Genomic DNA, 20,121 nt, shown 5'->3' on the forward strand with positions numbered 1-20,121 from the left:
CGGTACTTAGACATGCAGTTGAGCTTTCCAAAGACAAATTTACCCATTCCCCACGACAGTAAAGAAGGCGAAGTTTAAACCCTTCAGCTAGCAAGGGGGATAAAGTCCTTTGGAACGGGCACGAACAACTCGAAATTGGCAAGGTGATTTATTTGGGGTTTCCGCGGCAGTATGCGGTTGTCTAATCGTCACGGCATGGACGATCTGAAAAATGAATATCATCCGCAGTGAATCACGTCTTGGCGCGCGCCCGGATGGCTTAAAGGGGTTGTTGTCGGGCTGGGACAGCAAAATCGCCCGCTGAACCCTGCATGCCCAGCCTGTTGGAAATGATGTCCAACCTGTGTATATGGCCTAGGGCACCAGTGTACATGTACAACGTACAGGCTCAGCAATGCGCGTCAGGTACGTGTTTACGCCAGGCCGGAGTATGTTATGAACTTAGCTTCCCACAAATCGAAAATTCATAGAGCGATGCTGAAACTTTCTGTCACGTGTGCGCGAATACTGGAGTTGGGTTTTATGGCACACCAACGACATATTTGCAGGCTCTCAAACTTTTTGTGGGCCCCCCAAATGCTTCGTAGGCCCTCGGCACAGTACCTCCAACCCGATCCTGGGTAGGCTTACGCCCACACGACCTATAAAGTGATCGTAAATAGGGCTTGTGGTATTTAGCATTAACTGACGCGAATGAAAGGAACAGAACAGACACGGAGGATAACAATTCACGGGGCTTATCTTCTGTCTCCTTCTGCATCGATATCGGTTTGAGCATTTGATAAGTTCTTTTCATCCCAATTGGCAGAACTTTCTTCACTGTCCTACCACTGACGTTTCGAGGACGATTCATTCTGTTTTTTTCGCACGACCTAGTTGTGTGCACGTCTTTCTAATCAATTCCCGGTCCTCGCTTCGCAGACGTTGATTTCCACATTAGGCATATTATGCGCCCGACCCGCTTGGCCGACGCTAACTGAAGCGTGTTTAGAGAGTCCAATTCGATAAAGGTCGGGGTAATCAGTTTTGCCGGGTGTATAACGAGGATCCTCGCTAATGGTGTGTATGGTAAAAAATCCGAAGTGAAATGTCATGGTGCTTTTTAATAGCAATGATGTAAATGGTGTCTGGGTATGCCTCAACCTATAGCAGGCCTATAGCAGGTCTTCCTCATCCGCTGCATACCAAAATAAACTTGTGGGTTACAAACCTCCACCGTCAACGAAGTGCATGTGCTGCAGTGTCCGCCTTTCGTTGGTGCTAGCGTACTACAGGCTCTGCTTGTGAAAAAAAAAATCCGTTTTAACGTGGTATTTTACTGTCACACCCTTACGTATACGGTGTATTGCTTATTTTACAGCGCATTACACCTCCATTCTCACACCAAAACATCTTGGTGTTCGGTCTAATATCAGTGAACTACTTCGTAAGCAGCTTGCGTAAACAACCGAGCCTGCAAAGCTGTAATGCCTCCTGATCAGCTCCACAATCCTCAAGCGAAGGAGTAATCTATCTTTCTGCAAAAGTTCTCAGCTTCTGGTCTGATTGCTAATTTCTAGTCTTCTCGCCCCGCATGAATGGGCGATAGCGAACCTAAGGCTCTCATGATTTCGATCAGATGTGACCAGATAATAGCATTTCATGCAGGATGAATGTAGCACGCCACGATCGATGTAGACCCGTTGAATGGACTTCTAAGCAGACCAATCTAGAACGGAAATCACATTGGGTACCCTCTGGGCTCAATTTCGCACTTTCGCTTTTTAAAAGCAATAAATGGGATTTAAGCGACGAAATGACAGGACAAGCTTCGCAAAGCGCTTGTACTTAAACATTTTTCCAACCAAAGGTCAATTTAAAAGTCAGATTCCTTGGGAAACAGTGAGTTCATGTTGTGTACAATTTTCAAAAGGGGCTTTTTAAATTAAGGTCCGAGAGTTTTGCAAAAATTCCCAGATTTCGAGACACCGGTCCAAGAAGGAAAAAACTGTTCACCCCTTCACTTTATTACGGTACCAACATGGATGAAGAATAAAGGAGTTGAGTTCAATTAACTTCACTTATTCGGATATGGTTCGGGTGATAGCCGATTCTGCTTTTACTGATGTCTATTGCCCTCACTTATTTTTCAGAATAACTTTACACCGGTATCCGTGCTTGGATTCCAGTCAATTACGATAGCGCGGCATTTGAGCATTATGGCCGTCTTGTGACACGGTGGAGCATCTCCATGTGACTGGTATGTTACCAAAGGCAACGCCTTGACCAGCCATCTAATAATACACCGCTGTCTCGCGCAACATATCCATCGAGAGCAGATTTGACAAGTCGGCTGAAGCGTGGGTGTGCCGATCGAACGGTTTACTACCCGGGGTCACAGTGATATTACGCTGGCATTAAAATCAATTTGCCCATTCTGCGACTGCTAGCCACTAAATTGCAGGAACGTATTGGCTGATCGCTGAGCTTTTTGTCTACGCTGAGAGATGCCTCGAAGAGGTCGACGGACTGGAAATGCTATTGACGATGAAGTAGTTACACAGTGGGATATAGGGGCGACCCTGGGGGTGATTAAAATGGATTAAGTGCCTTTTTTTTTTCAACACTTACTAAGCCATCACTTTTCAGGCTTTCTTTTCTTGGCCACGTATGTAGGTCACTCATAGTTTATATTGTTTGCCAGCCAAGATATACCAACTCAAAAACCTAAAGGGGTCTTTGGTGTGACATGTTAACTGTATGAAGCCTTTTTGTACAGAGCATAGTGGTGGGTAGCCGTGTCAGTCAGGTAGAATACAACTATCAAGAATCAGTAGCACTTTAATGACTGACTATTAAAGTAAAACTCTGCATAAGCTTTCGTAGCTACAGCTACTTCGTCAGATGCATCAGATTGCATCTGCTTAGGCAGAGTTTTACTTTAATAGCTAGTCATTAAAGTGCTACTGATTCTCTATATTTGTACAGAGCAGTAATAAATAACGCAAATGTGAGGCTGGGGGTCCTTTTAAGGAAAACGCGACCAGGGATTTACTCAATTTCACCCGAAGACAAATAAAGAGTCATAGTATCATCAAATAGTAGACCAAGAATTTTTACTGAAAACATTTATGAAAAAGTGATTGAAGCTTGCTTATTGCTATCCAAATAAACAACGATGAAGCAGTAAAGAGGAGAACGGCAAAGTCTACAAAAATGCAGGACTTTCTGTCATGTAAATGACGGCTGTCTTCTTGGGATGACATCACAGTTTGCCCACGAATATAGAAATCTCATGAGCGTACAAACAAATAAGGCTGTAAAATACCCTTTGAAGTAGCGAAACAAAAGTTGAAACTAAGATTAGGCCCTAAATGAGAGAAAAAAGGTTCATTTTGAAGGTCTGTTTTAACACAAATTGATCGCAGCTACCCTTCAGTGTTAGCCATGTTGAAACTATGATTGTCATGAATCATGAAGTGTAAGGACTAACTTCAGAAGCTCCCTACATCAGATACAATGTCATATGAAGATATGTATCCATAGATGCTGCTGGAGGACGCCAGAAATAATGCAATTTTCTGAACAAATTTCATTATCAGACATGGGTCGTCTAGCGCTTGATTCTTCTTGTTTTGGATTCTGGACTGGATTTTGCAAGATGAGATGAAAACGATTATTGGTTTACAATAACGAATCGCAAACAGTGTCTTCTGGGTAGTAGACTCCGTGAGCTTTTTTCCCTCGTCGGTGATTATCTCCATTCTGAAGTCTCGTCTGCAGCCGTCATCGCTGACCTTCGACGTGTCTGATTAAGGTCCTTGAAAACCGGCACGCAATCATGACGTTGGCGACTGGGAGAAACCAGGCAAGGCCGAGCGACATTGTAAGGAGTTGATTATCAAAAAGGTCGATTTGATGGCTTCGACGACTTTGGACACGTTTCATGAAGACGCTGTAGTATTCCAGTCAATTGACGTCACCAAAGTGAGCATTTGAACCAAGTCTCTCAACCGAAGGAATTTCGTATTACCAATCGATGTGTCACTCTGTCGATTGTTGTCCGGAGGTCGGAATGAGACGGTGATGGTCAAGGTGGAGCCGAGATTGAGATGGGGAGGATAGATGAGCCATTCCGAAAACAAGCTTCACGGTTGTTTTGTGCTTGTTGTCGGCGCCCTTTAGCAATGTAAGGGTTCGCGTGCGTACAGCAGTCTATTTTCGTGCTTGTCCATTATATATAATATGTTTAGAAGTAACATGGCTTTTTTAAGCTAAAACGAAGATATTTGAAAAACACTGATGTTTGAAAAACATTGTTTCATATCCGCCACCGCTTCCTTGCCCGATCATTCAACTTCAGTGACTTGAAGAAAGTACTGACATGCAAGGGTGCAAGGTGTCCCCATACGCTTCACGGGTGAATACACTCTTCCAACCATATCTCACCTGCGAACAATTCTTTTTCTAAACTGATATATTTTTATCTTCACTTTGAATTATCATCGGTCGTAATTATACGCATGGTGTATCGTGTGCACAGCACTCTAACTGCTAGTCACTTCACGGCAGTCGATGTCATATTAGTAGCGTACTGCATCTAAATGCTTTAATGCATGGGCTTAATATCAACTAGCGTTGACGTTAATTCCAATCGTCATCATCGTTCTTTACCATTTTCTGTTTGAAGATGGACTGAATCGGGGATCAGGCGTCAGGTGTCATTCATTAGAATTCAAGAGAGAGACGCCATTGCATGTGCAGCCACTTCAGTATGGTGCCCGGACGTCGAGGTACTCACCGCAGTGAAATCTACAATGGGTACCCATAACAGCACCAGAAGTCGCCCCACGTGGAACGCATTAGGGCAATGACAGTTCCCTAAGTTCGTATTAATCGGGGCAAGTCATGGCTTCGACAAGGGGAGAGGACAAGGAAAAGAAATAACTGAGTCTCTTCAGCCCACGCAGGCGTGGCATCTAAGTTAATATTCATCGATCTGTATAGTAAACGCTTTCAGTAAATCGAAGTTGTCGTTACCACTTCACACATTCCTCTGCAGAATCGCACAGGGCAGTGTTATTAGTTCCAACATAGTTCAGCTGCACCTAGGAATTCATGCCGCCGCACAAGGGAAGTGTTCCGTCGCAAATGTCGCCACTAAACCTTCGTTGCTGTTAAGTTCGTACAGCAGCGTGAGAATCGATTTTAAGTATGAATTGAGATGATAAAGATGGTTTATAAAGCTTTCGTGTCATGCGTGTTTCAACTGAGGGCTCATTTGTTTCGCATGGATCCGGATTGCGACCAGTGATTCTTTGTTGGCTCACTGGCACCAGAACCTACCTAATGGTGGGTGAAGCACCCCCACTCCCCCCCTCCGGCGACGTCCATGCCCGAAGTTACTTGATATGTACTGTTATGTGATGATTCTTTAGCTGCTTTTGTTCGCATGCTTGTTTGTTTGTTTTCCCGCGTCTAATGGCCCACATACAGAGGCAATACCAACCAGAGACCGAAATTTCATAACCAACATGTTCTGTTGTATTTAAATAGGTCCGTGTAGTATGGTGTTATAAGTAGGAATAAACGTAATGAAATGACACAAAAAAAATTATAAACATTTATTTTAACTATATTTCTTCCGAAGTAAACCTGGTTTGTTTTGTTCGCAAAAACAAAAATCCGGGATAAGGTTTCATACTCCGGACAGATCCCATTACAAGTAATTAAGGCGTTCTTGGAAACGACTCTGCCAGGTTGACCTGTATTGAGGATCCTTGGTTCCGTTACTGTAATTATCTAAACCGAGCTGCATGATAATTCTCTGTGTTCATGCACGATAACTAGCCTTTTTTTTCTTTGGAAAAACGGTTACAACAAGGAAGTCAAGACTACACATTAATCAATCATATCTCACTTAGACTAAACATTTAGCAGATACCCATTAAAAATATGATTTGTGTTTTACAAATCAGCAGCATTTTTACACGTGTTAACTTTTTAACGAGAAGTACTCCGGAAAGGTTGTGGACGTTTCACAACGGTACTGGGCTAAACTTCGTGGAGCAAAGTTCAAATGTCCCGCCGATTAATACACCTTTTAATACGCTTGAGGCACCAACATACATGGCCAAGATCGAGACCTTCAAGTTTCAAGACAATGGGGATAAGGTACCGAGACCAGGATTTAGACATACACCTGCCCCGGGAGTGAGACCACGTTGCCCCCTTTTTATTGTGTCCTCTTGTTAATGTGACGTACACAAGAGCACTACGCGAAAATCAGTGCATGTACATGCGTTGACAGAGGAAGGGTTTGGAATAGCGCCCCCACAGCAGGAAATGCGTCATAGCTAACGAACTAAATCTGGTAAGTTCTTCTGTCCGAATTAATCCCTGAATAGGGACCTCAGTGGAAAAAAATCGCCCGCCACTCTTCCCGCAAGACCGTTATTTATAAAAGCCACCGGGAGGACGCTTCACTGGAAACGCTTGCAGTGCTAAACGACATTTTCTCGACTGTCCTCATATAATGCGGGACACGTTCGCCACCTTGTGACCAACAGTAAACTAGCTCCGTTTCCTCCGTCAGAACCCGCCGGGGCTTTCTAGAGGTTCACAAGACGCCCGTGTGACCCTAGACGGGAAAAGGAAGTCGAACGTAGAGCCCACAAGAGCGCGCGACATTCTAGGGTTTCGTGTGCTGCGGGTACGGTATCAATGATGTGCAGCTCTGAGCGAAACTGATGTTGGCCTACCACGGCTGGACGCTTTTCCTGTTTAGTTTTCCTCATGCACGCTTCCTGGACTCACAACGCGCATGCATTACAGGAAATGTTTAAACCATCTGACAGAGATGCCAAACAAGTGTGATAACATTCCTGTGAACGTGCATGGCCCAAGGCTTCAATGATTGTGAAGTACATTATTTTTTGTGGGCTTGGAATTGCCAGTTGCAATGCAAAGTCGCGTGGTATTACACATACACGCTGCGAGAAATGCACCTTGTTCACTGCGACTGCCATGGCTGTGTTGCTTGATATCCATATAGCACCACAAAGATCTACAGAAGTCCTACAGGGTGCACTGAACCAATTCAAGCTCCATTGAAAATGGTGTAAAATCAACCAAAATTGGAGCCCCATGGCAGGCAACTGAAGTCCCTGAGGCCTCTCAAACAAAAAAAACAATGTGTTGTTTGGTCCTTCAGATTTCATTTGATTTTCAATTTTTAGTAGGTTAACCAATGAATTTTTCAATTATCCGCCAAAAACAAAACTCACCCCCCCCCCAAAAAAAGTCAATGTTCCCAAGTCTTCTCAGCGGTCATTTTCAAATGACATCCCTCATGTTCCTCGGGCTCTTCTGACAAATTTTCAATCCCATTTTTGGCTGCTTTGCCCCCAGATGGGTGCCCCTGAATCTACAGAGATGATCCCGGGCCATACTGGCACAATCCCACCATTTTTTGGCCCAAACAGACCCTCCTTTTCGAAAGAATCTGAGGGGGGTACTTTTTGTGCGCCTCCGCCTGGCGGAGAATTTTCCTTGACGCAGGACGACGACACACCCCTCGTAATGGTCCTATTTTGGGATTAGTATGGCATTAGGGATCGTGTTTTAACTCTGGATCAAAGCATAAGGGAGCTGCGTGTTGTAACTTCGGGCAAATCTTCACACCAGTATGCCCATTTTCTTCACCCAGGAGAAAAACTTGGTATGTTGTCAGTACTCCTCAGGCAGCCGAGATGGTTCAGAAATCTGCAAGGACCGATGAGCAGGAATGCCAATGTGTAGCGGCAGGAGCACAAAATTGACCGCACTGCAGTTATGAATACGTTTATTATCACACGGATTCCCAATGAGGTTGTTGCAGTAAAAATCACATTTTTCAGTGCTCAGTTCAGAAGCGCTTGACACGATATGGCTTGGCAACACCAAAGAACTTCGGGTTGGATTTCGTGTTTGGATCAAGTGCTGCCGATTTCACGACCCCAAAAATCTAACCTCTGTACATTACATTCATCACCTGAAATAGAGCCTGAAAGTTGACCCCTGATGGCGCGCTTCCGGAACCTTGGATAGGAACAATGACGTGCAAACATTTTAGATTAATTTCGTTGTTCGTTTTAAAAATGGGCTTTAAAAATCACCTCGGAAAAGGCCCTTGTAAAATATTTCTTAGAATATGACTTTGTAGAAACTGAACAATAATTGCCTAACCTGATAGGGAAATATCGTGCCAAAAATTGACTTCTCACTTCCAAAAATCTAAAATACCTGACGACCAGGGCAACTCGATGTTCTCGTAGGCAGATGGAAAGCTACGAAATTACATTTTACCGTAATCTTTGGGTAAAAGCTGAAATAAAATAGAGCAAATTAGGTTTATAATTTCCCAGTTTGTTAGGAATTGAACTTTAAGGAATAATCTGCGTTTTACGAAAGACTCTAAAGTCTATTACCCTCGCTGACAAGAGCTGCATCAGTTCAGCTCGACTGAATCTAGGACCCATCGACTGTATAGGTAATTATTAAATATGCGCAAGGTTATCCGTTCTCGTTCTCAGGAGAGGGCTTAAAGCGAAAGAAAACGTGCATGAACAAGGAGACCTGGGAACGACAATGCTGCATGGTGATAAGTCGTTCGTGTTTACCCAATTAGAACACAGGTAAACGTTTCAGTTGGGAATTATTCTTCCCCAAAATTTCAAACATGATAGGGTAGTCCCCTGTAAAATCCCCATAGGCGGGCCGTGCGAGGGCTCCGGAAGCTCGCTTTTACTTTCAGGGGATATCCGCTTTGAGCGAAAGCACCCCTCATCGGTTGAAAAGAGCCATGTTGGTGGGGAGTGTTCATTTTATTTTTGTTGATAGCTACAAGACCGCAACGCACGCCTTTTATTAGTCGTTCATAAACCAGCGAAGTGCAGTTCACACCAAAGGAACCTCCGTTGCCAGGAAAAATTGCGCCCTCTTTTGGTCGCTCTCGGGGCTCATTGCAAAGAAGAAGTCACATTGTACAGACCGTTTGGCCTTCCGGGACAGGCAGCAGTCTATAGTTGGCCTGCATAGTCAACTCCGCCAACTGAAATGAAAAATTATTATTGCTTGTAATGTGTACGGTGGCGCATTTCTTCGAGTTCTCCTACAAGAATTTGTTCGGCCGATGACGAAGGATCAGCACTTAATTCACGCGTGCACGACACGTAGGCATGGAACATGGGAAAACCCCAGTCCTTGATGTGAGCACATTTCATTCACTACTAATGCTCTCTGGAAGACAATAAATCGCATGCTCTTCCACACCACTGTCATTCTTTTCGTGCAAGAAATACAGAAAATAAAATGTGCTTTCAGCACGGGACATGCTGAACATATAGGTGCGATCAATTTCCATTGAAATGTACAACGCGACGCACGACACCAAACCTCCGTTGCGTCAGTCCGTCGCGTTGGGACTCGTTGCCTTCTGCAGGATGGCGTCACTTCACGCACCGTATCGTGCATCGTACAGGGACTCTTTCCGTCGTCCGCTTGGTAACTTTGACAATTGCGTCTCGTCGTGCTTCGCGCTCTTATACTCGCACGTTGCCTATAGCAGCCCAATCAGGACCTGTCTGTTATTTCTAAAAGATTTTTTTCCTTAGTCAGAGGCCTTTGAAAAAGACAAAAAGTATCCGATCAGGCAGACGTACGCATGCAAATCGTCAGTGACAGTAGCACTTGGCATGATCATATTGATTCCTCGCCACTCATGTAAACGCAGCTCACCTCACTGTCTAAAGAGACCATCATCCGAATTAAAATGGCCTTCCTTCAGCCGCCCGCGGTCGGCCGGGAGAGCATTCATTAGGAGTTTTCCACTGGGAGAACAGCTCGATAATCATTACTAGCGATTATGGGATAATGAATTGAGGTTTGGATAAAATGCCACAGAAGGGGCCATTTTAGGTGAGCTATACTTGTTATTAAAGCTCCACTGCCACCTTCTTGGACGCGCTTGCACAAATATTTTCTTGAAACGTTTTGATATTGATCAGTTTGGTAGGCATCAGTAGAGGATTTTTTATTCTAACTGGTGCCTCTGTCCTCATGATTTATCATACATTTGTATTCCTGTAGTTTCCAGACATTGACAATTTCATGTGGTGAATCAGAAAGGTAATGGATTTAGCAGTCATTCAAACGTGACCTGTAAAACCGGTGTTCCGATCTCTGGCATTTGTTCGTAATGCTGTACAGTTTCTATGGAACGTATTCGACGTGTGGAACAACATGGGCATTTGGACAACCATTACGTACTGCAGCTGGGCAGTTAAACTCTTACTAGTGCTCAGTTTTCCGGGGGAAGGCAGGGTTGGCTTAAGAGGGGATTTGATAGCCAGTCTTCTACGACAGGAGAAATATCAGAGCTGCGTGTTGACTGTGGCTGAAACTCACCTCACAATGAATCCTCACTGAGATACCGGCTCTCATTTTTGTGAAGAAATTCGGAGCCTTATCAAAGCTGTTTAGTATCGATCTACGAGCCTCGAGCTGGACCAAGAGAGGGCGCTGTTTCCTTAGCAACGGAGGCTCTTTTGGTACAACTGCGCATCCGTTGGCCCATGAACGACTAAGAAACGTAAACATTGCAGTCGCAACGATATGAACACTCCCGACCGACGCGGCTCATTTCAACCGACAAAGGGTTGCTTCTGCTCGAGGCAAATATTTTTACGTTCGAAATGTTTAAATCAAAGCCGACTGTTTCTGCCACATCGCTCCAGTTGCCTTTAACTTGGTATAGGGATTTGTTTCAATGTCAATTTGTTCGAAACAGAAAAACTTCCCCAACATGCTCTATGAACACCAAGTAAAACACCAATAATTACTATCAAATCTTTTAGATTGCCATGAAGTCATGCGCTACTTGCAGCTGATCCAGGTGTTACTTAGTGTATTGGTTTTGCCCGACTCAATTTTCCGCTCCGTATCATACAATGTGTGCGCATGTTTTTCCACCGAAGTCTCCTGCTATTGATCCCCCTTGTCATGATTACACGCTTTAGGTGCTGGAAGTCGAGGTGCACGACCGCAGAGAGACCTTGCAGAATGTTACCGTTGGCACAGTGGATTAAATCAGTGTCGGATTCAACCGAATATCGATTTTGCACGGGTCAAAGAAACAAACAAGTGTTTAAACTTCAGACAAAATTTTATACAGAACCATCGTGAGAAGCGTAAGAAATAATAACTCAATAAACTCAGTTCTGTAGATAATTAAAACGTTGCCGTTTAGTTCAATGTGTATTACACTAGCCCTATACGCTTTGCAATCACCAAGAAGCTGACAACGATCCGTACGCATATTAGACGAGCTTATCATACACACGTAGTAATAACATAGGGACCACAGCTATTTTCCGATGTATTTTACACTCTTCGTCCCTTGACAATGAAAACATGTAATTTCTGTCTACAGTCTCTGAACTCCTGGTGTTCACCTAAAACCTTGCCTGTTCCCAGCACCCTGTGGACTAACCCCCTTCACAAATTTTGTGAAGTAAGTACGTCACAGTTACAGGTGCACAAAGCATTACAGGGTCTCGTCCAATAATTCAAGCCCCATTGAAAGTAGACGGCAAAATCAGCATTGTTCAGGGCCAATAACATGCATACCAGCATCCCCGATGTTTCTGAAACACAATTTGGGTTATTGTCTGGTCACTAATCTTTCACTTTTTGTGGGTTCACAGTTTAATTATTCCCACAAAACAATATCACCCCCGAAAAGTGATTCTTCGAAGTCCGCTTGCAGCCATTCTTTCAAGTAGCAACCTCAACTTTATCGGGCACTTAGGACTAATTTTTCAATCGTATCTTTTAGTCCTTCTGCTCTCAGATGGAAGCTGAAAAACACATGGAATTGATCCTGGCAAAGATTCAGACAATCTCACCATTCCTGGGGCCAAACAATCTCCCTTTTCAAAAGATACTGTATAGCCGAACTTTTCCCGCCCACATTCGGATAGCGTCGTTGATGTTCGGGTATTTCCGGACGTGTCACATGCCTGTAGCGCACATGCAACAAATTGTTTCTCTTTTCTACGCATTTTTTGAGTTTCGTGTATGTTTCAAAGTGACGGTCAGCATTAACAGCCCGCATGTATAGGATCCATCCAGGGCTTCCCTTGTGACCCTTGACATGTTGCGTCATGATCTATTTATATCCATGGGTGATACCTGACCTAAGATTTTATCAAGAGTCGTCAGGGAATCTTTGGTCTGGGAACCAGACTACTTGCTGCCATAATGCACGCACGCAGGGCGCTAGCGTTGACTAAGTTGTTCGTAATGGACCATCGCCGTTTGCAAGTCAGCCACGTCCCTCTGACAACCTATCCGGTTCGTAAGTGACTTCGTCACAAAGGCGGGCGCGCCACCGTTTGCAGGCCCCCATTGGACGATCGCTGAAGTTGCGCGTTAACTTCCGGTTCCATGGTTCCGGCGATCAATGCATGTAACTCTATATGCGGTGCAGGTGCAGTGGGCGTGGTTTAAACTGAAGTAACGTCACATTTACGAACTGCCGGATAAGGCATTTTAAACGCTTAGTTTGAGATTTTGCGCTTCCCGCGACCAGTTTGTATATCATATGCTGTTGGACAAAGTTTCGCATGCTGCGTAGACGTAATTCTACCGCAATAGGTCAATTAGTACTCTCCAGTAAGGGCTGAAAGAAATGACGTCATACCCTCTCAAATAGCACTCAATTCCAGAGCTACACGAAGAGCGATGGGACGCGCGACGCCTAAAACTAACTGCAAGTATCATGTCTTTTCCCAGAATTCACCAGTCTTCAAGACTCAGAACGAGTAAATGCTTCTTAAGTGTGTAGCATCGTATTACTTTTTCTCTCACTTCCTTCGAGAATCTCACTCATTTCGCCAATAACTTCGCAAGGATAAACCCATGAAACTGGATCCCGCCTTTGCATCATAGCACGACTCTTCGACCTTTTGACGTTTCGCATTTCGAGAAATAATACTAACAGTTATACTTTATCTGATTGGACCGGATCGAGGCCAAAGTCTTCACGCTCAAGTTCCCCTCCCGAGACAAGTTTTGATATATCACTTTCTCTACAGGCAGGGCAGACGTCCCAGCGGGCCTTGAAAACCTCAGCCTTCCGGCTTGACACCGCGCTCTGCTCATCTGCCGTTGACTGCTGTCCATCAAAATGTAAATTGGATATAGCGTTGATTCTCCGAAAAATATTTCCCAGGAGTAGGAGAACGATGCAGTATGATATTTGGACTTCAATGATATTAATTTGGCTCAGCGTCGGTGATGTTCATTTTTATATTAGGTATGGACTTTGGACGTACTGAAATACGGACTTATTGACTGAAGTGAGCCTGTCTCTGGTTTCGTATGACAGCTGTATGGAGCAAAAAAGACAGAAGGGCAAAGTCATCACAGACATTTTATAGAGGCACCCGCATCTTTGCCTGTCTGGGGCGCCTTTTTGCTTTACTACAAAGCACGGAGTGTCAACACCCGTAATCCGAATCAAAAAGGGACAAACTACAAGCCTGGAAGAGGGAAATGATTAAGGAAAGCATATTTACCGAGCTTCGCGGAAACACGATTCACTGCGCAGCATTTGCCCTCGGGACGTACCTATCAACCTTCATCATTTTCGTTGTAGCAACACACGGCAACAAGGCGCAAAAATGATGAGGCCGTGGGAGATCTGCAGTGATCTTTCCCCTCTCCAATTCACGCCAGACTAAAATCTGCGACAGGTTTCTGAAAAGGTGTATACTCAAAGCAATGTCCAAGTCTTTTCTTTGTTCACGTTATGGATATAGTCAATTGGCAATTTCTGTTTCCTTCTTCTGCTTGCAACGACTGGATGTGCTTAAAAAAAGACGAGAACGCCCGGGTTGCTCGAAGGCAATGCGCAGTTTATTTCTCCAGTGGAATCTTTCGTGACACTGGCTTTATTATTGGTGACCGAGTCTTCAGTTTAATATCGAATAGTGCACCGTGCTCTTTCTGTAATGTCCTCGGGCGTTGCAAGACTCAACGGCCGTTGACTGGCGGTATCTTTCTACTACGCAGTTGAAAAAAGATAGTCAAGGGTTTTCTGCTCACGTTTGGTTATACTCTATCGATTTCATACTCCATCATATTTCCATCCGCTTACACGATACGTATTGTTTATGTAGGCCTATTATATAGATAGTGTTCAGAGAATTAAAACAACTCAAATGCCAGGCAAATTAATCTTGTTTGCAGAGTAATATACCAATGTCGTACGTCAAATCATCGGCTGCATCCGAATCTCTTGTCCAGAGCTAGGTCTAGGTCTTCGTTCCATTGGAAATGCGTGGAGACGCCTAGACAATAGACCTAGCCGTAGCTCTGGAAGCCCGTTTCGGACACGGCCGTCGTTTATGTGCTCATCTCGACGTCTGAGCTGTGACGGCCTACTTCAGTTTACTTCAGGATTCCAGGCCATGACGCCAAGACGTTCTTCATTATCCCAGCATCCGCTGATGATCAGCAATGAACGTGATATCCAGCTCTCATCTGTACAAGAGCGCGTGGCCACCTTGCGTGTGCGAGGCCTCCACACCACGTTGTGATGCTTGAAAATACTTTCAATTTAGGCTATTCATGAGGATTTTGGATTCACAAATCCGCCAAGTATACACTTCGAACTAAAATACAGTCGATGACTAATAACGAATGCGGAATCGAAAATGTGACCAGGAAATTTCCGTGCGGCCATCTTGAAAACGCCTACCGGTAACGCTTTGCGATGACATCATGGCACCATTATCTAAAACCTACTTAAAGAGGCTACCTTACTGACTGTACTACAGGCCTGGTGTGAATGAAACAATCTTTAGAATTGTTACACCTGACATATGACCATTTGGAAGGAAGCAATGACAGTAACGCAGCATAAGTGATGCCGACAACAGCTCCAGATTCCGCGCCAAATGGAGCCAAATGATGTGAGAATTCAAGGGAAATCGAATATGGTTGGACAAATTCCACACACAAAAAGTAGCCATTCTGCTGTTTTTAATTTTCCCTGACATACTGACATTTTAAGACGTTACTGTGCGAAAGATCCAGTTACAGAATTCGTGAACTGTTATTCAAGAAATAAAAGCTTAATAAAAATAGGCCTACTACACGAAACGCAAATAAAAGCCAATCCTAACGGAGGAATGCGTATGATCCTATACGAGTGGCGTAGCCAGGGGGGGAGGCTGGTGGATACATGCCCCCCACAAATTCCTGGTGCCCCCAGGTGCCTCCCCCCCCGGAAAAAAACTGATGAATGGATATTGAACAAGGCTAACAAAAACTTGCCCCCCCCCAAAAAAACACACCACTGAAAGCTGGTGCCCCCATAAGATGCTGGTGCCCCCTTTGTGCCCCCAGTAAAATCCTAGCTACGGCATTGGATCTCACGCAACCAATAACAAAAAGCTAGCCACACGAACAGAAAAACGCGAATTCCCGAAAGCAAAGTGCATGCTGTTGGTGAAAAAGACCGAATCAAATGGTCAATCAAAGTATACCTAACACCACCCATCACTTATGTTTGCAAAACTCGTACTCCTTTCCAGTATATGACTCATCCCATCCTTGAAATCTTTGGAAACAAACGTAATTTTACGTGCCTTAAATTTGTCAAATTTGATGAAACCACTTTTAAATGTTTTTTCTTGTACGTCGGACTATTTAAATGTTACCTTTTCACCTTTTGTGACGTGATGAGTGGTAAAACACCAGCGTTTGTAAGTAAAAGACTAGAGGTTATATTTTGGAACGTTTGGTATTTGTTGTCTCTTTCTCCAGCGCTCATACGACCTTTTTTTTGTAAAATTACAGAGGGAAATTCATTTTTCCATGCGTCGTTGGAGGCCAAAATGTACATATGAAATAGTTGTCGGACAACGTACCCCCATCGTGTAGTCCATTCTCATCAATATACAATGACAAGAGAATAAACCACAGTGAATGTACTCCCTCCCTTCCGTGACCCGGAGGGACAGCTCGTCTAATTAAGTACAACATGAGGGAGATCTAAAATAATGGTCTCTATATCCATAGTGGCCGATAAAGATGCAGCATCAGACTACATCCGTTTAAAGGAGGTTTTCCAGTCGTGCCTCCACCGATGAAGCAGGCATGAGGAGAGAGAATCCACTTTCGGCTCAGTTCACATGCTGATGTCTGACCGTGCTGTTTTGTTCGTTTTCTCGGCGAAACGTTCAAGTAAACTTTGCTTATGTGATTGTCAATGTTTCGTTCAATGCGTTTGTTCGCCGCAGCGAATTCCAATTGTCCTTGCATCAAATAAAATTCCCTCTAATAAGCTTAAAAGAGGGCGACAAGCAGCTAAGAGTTAAATACTTTGCAGCTTACAGAGGTTTAACAAAAAAAATCTATAGCTGGGATAGTCAAGGGTGGAATGGATGTCCTCTGAGGGCTAGATCATGCATCAAATGGGTGGAAGAAAGAGAGCCGGCCACACGCTGCAAGAGTAAATACATTACAGCCTATACAATGGCAGGTAGTTAAAACAAATCTACAGCTGGGATAGTCCTCGGATGGTCAAGGGTTCAATGAATATCCTCGGATGGTCAGGACGTGCATCAGATCGGTAAAAGAAGGCATGTGCATTATTTTACGTCACAGTTTAATAGGACCTTCCAATTTTGTTCGTAGCTGGAATTCCACTAGTCTGTAGTCGATCTACGCGTTAGTGCCGCGCTTAACACTGATGAGCGCTTTCCCAAACACATAATACAAACAATGAATGTTTAGGAGTGCAATGGTAAGATTAATTTCATGAGGTGACAGATGATATATTCCATTTGAATTGAACATTTCTTCAGACACTGAATAAATTATGTTTATCACTTAACGAGTGTGAGACATTCATTATTTATTTACAATGCCTGCATAAATCCTCGTCCTTTAGAAAACGAACAGGTCCCACTCACGTGTTAACGTCTGCTATTTTGCCAGACAGATTCATGTTCGATCGCCATCCACTGGTAGTAACGTACAATGTTCGACTGGTTTCCGTGCCTACATTGTTCTCCTTTTCCTTACTGGACATGAGACATATATGAAATGGGAGAGGCCGGAACCAGTCAAGTGAAGTGACGTGCTATTCAACGAGCTTCGTCGAATGGAACAAATATTTCAATCAATGACATGTGATCGACGATCCACGGATCGGATGATAGGTATTAATGCAGGGCCTACTGTATTAATTTTGATTCCGCGTTCGTCTTGTCTATTCTAGACACAGCGAAATTAATGGGTCACAAGTACATCCAGCATCCACGGCACACCAACAGCACCTGCCAGGTTTAATTACTTCCCTTTCTGTCTGTCTCATATACACAGAGAGACATCCTAATTGCGATGTAACTGACTCATCCCTGCCTTAAAATTCGAGCTACGGTATTACCTTTGACACTGTAAAAGCAAAGACAAGGGCGGACGCAGGGAGGCAACAGAGGCCATCTCCTCATGAGGGCCTTTTTTTTTTCAAAGACTAAGAGTAATCAGAGAGGGGCAATTATTTTGGTTTATTTCATCTCCTTTCCTTTGAAAAATGTGTAGAAAGCACCAAAATGTAGCCTCCCCCCAAAGACCATAAAAGTTTACATGAAAAACAAAATCAATTTTTTGCCCCCGAGAAGTCCCCCCCCAATCTTGATCCACCCTTGAGCAAAGACAGAAACGGTAATCACTCGGTAATTTGTAAGCAATACATCAGCCAATCATGGAGCATTTCGCCCATCAAATCAACCAGCACCATTTCCACTTCAACATTATTGAGAAACGCCCCAACCCAAACCTCAGCATTACTTAAAAATATCCACCAATACAGACCTGTAATCCTACTTTGGTTCTGTATAGACTTACTGGAATGCAGAAACAAGGGAGCGTTCACACGGTGTTTCCAACTCAAAAAGTTGAGTATTTTCATTTATGAAAAAATGCACTCCAGACACAAATCGTAATACCAAGGTCTATTTAATTATTTCTAGATGTACAAAGGTGATGTAAAACCATCGTAATGATGCGCAAAATGATTTACCGTATTTTTAAATTATGTCATACGGTAAATCAACTTTGCGGATCATTACGATGGTTTTACATCACCTTTGTACATCTAAGAATAATTGAAACAGATATCAGTATTAAGAATTGCATCTGAACTGCATTTTTTTCCAATTGAATGCTAACTGATCTGAGTAATTATTACGGAAAACGAATGACCAATGACCACTGCTGACATCCAAGTGAAAATAGAGATCTAAGAAGAAAATAAACAGTAAAATGTTTGACCCTGTGAAGCTTGATTGTTGGATAGACTGTTCGCCGTCTTCGGCCATCGTGTTTACACGATAGACCGGTATGTTTTTACAAACCTGCAGGGGTGCTTTTGAGCAGTAACCCCCCTAACTTCAGCGACTATGGCCTGGGTGCTAACCTTAAATTTAAAATAATAGATTCTGGCTGTCAGGAATCTAAAACGAACGACTTTCCCATCTACCGACTAAAGTTGTTTACTTTTCAACTCTACGTCTTAATTGCAAAATGGAAGTTACATTGGTGATTTTGGCGGGTTTTTTTTGGCTTTCTCATTATCACCAGAATTACGACCCCCTGGCTAACAGTGCACTGTTCTGTAAACACGAGTTACTTTGCGTTCTACTCAACGCGCTGATTAATATGAAGGCAGCGGTCGGCGACGGCAGCACAAACGCTGTCTCCATGATGACAGCTAGCGGATGTGGTATCGAAAAGGGCACCATGGAGAAAGGATTTATTGAAGATTGGACAGATGCTGTCATACTATTCCACCACAGGGACTTCAGAAACAAGGGGAAAGAAATAACTCTGGAGTGATGTGCATGTATCATTATCATAGCTGCTTTCAACTTATGCAGGCTTTTTTACGCATGCATTAATTTTTGTTCTTAGAATCGTCTTGCTAATTTGGCACTTTTACTGAGCAAAGCTTTATCTCTTTTTTTTTAAATTAAGGCCACCTATTTCCTGACCTCTACTTTGACGGCCTGACAGATTTACTTTCCAAGGGGGAAGAAATTGGGGGGAAATGTGGAAGAGAACTGTGGCGCGAAAAAGGTTCCAAGGACTGGAACAATTTAGCTGCACATTGAATCAGTATAAGAAAACGAGTGAAAAGCAAGACAAAACAACAACAACCCTGTTTTCAGGGAGCAGAGCAAATTTGGCTTGAGTCGTGAGGGTCTCACAGTTTCTTAAAACGGCTTTTAAGACCATATCGTAGAACATAGAGTCGGGTCTAATTGTCACAAAGCTACTTAACAAATTCACTTGCCAAATTCAGTTGCCAAGCAACAAGCTACCCCAACTGAGACTGACAGCCAGGACAGCAATGAAATATATTATAAAGAAATCCAACACAGGTCACAACGGTCCTGTAAGATAGTTAATTATTAGGCCTACACGCTTACTGTGAAAAGCAATGTTAATGACAGGTGGAAAACGACGGCATAAATTCGACCGTTTTTGCTTATTCGATTTTTTTTTTGCTCGGATGTTTGTTTTTGACTCGGTTTCCGTTTTCGATCTGGATTGGCGAAAATTCTGAAATTTTGAGCGCACGCCGGCTGCTCCCTTAGGCTTTCGTGTCGAAAACGTCCGGTTGCAGCGCGTGCGGCTGATTTTATCAACTCAACTCGACCTAATAACAAACGCATGAGCAGTGTCGGCAGACGCCCTTATCAATTTAATGTAAAATGGTTATTCCCGTCAAAAGTCCTTTGTCATACCTAGGGAATGCTTTTCACAGTGAATGTAATCCCATTATTAGAAGCGTGGATTAAAGGTCCTTTCAGTGTATGGCTGTTTTGGGAGTATTTTAATTAATTAATAGGGTTCAGGTTAGCTCGTTTCTACGCGGTGAATCAATCAGGCAGCTTTTTTTTTCTTAAACTGAGGAGTTTCATCTTTATGGAAAACGTCCCAGATCAAGTCCAACAACAGACGGTGTTTACATGTGTGCCCAACGTACCAGAATATAATATCAATCAAGCTCCGCGCAGACACATT

At 43.6% G+C, this 20,121-nt stretch overlaps 1 protein-coding gene across 2 annotated transcripts in view; it reads right to left on the reverse strand.

The window, feature by feature from the left end:
* Positions 1-5,593: 5,593 nt before the first annotated feature.
* The window catches only part of LOC110976613 (adenosine receptor A1-like), a 41,527-nt gene continuing 26,999 nt past the window's right edge, over positions 5,594-20,121 (reverse strand). The window contains exons 3-4 of one of the 2 annotated variants that reach the window (XR_015426369.1): positions 17,004-17,114; positions 5,594-16,532 (exon numbers count right to left, since the gene is read on the reverse strand). The gene's annotated coding sequence lies outside the window, so the exon portion shown is untranslated. Of the gene's footprint in view, positions 16,533-16,958; positions 17,115-20,121 lie in introns of both variants that reach the window. The other variant, XR_015426368.1, reaches the window with a different exon arrangement.

The sequence above is a fragment of the Acanthaster planci genome, linkage group LG09, assembly GCF_054643075.1.
Source record: "Acanthaster planci isolate LZ-2023a linkage group LG09, COTS_SCS, whole genome shotgun sequence".
NCBI classification, from domain to species: Eukaryota; Metazoa; Echinodermata; class Asteroidea; order Valvatida; family Acanthasteridae; genus Acanthaster; species Acanthaster planci.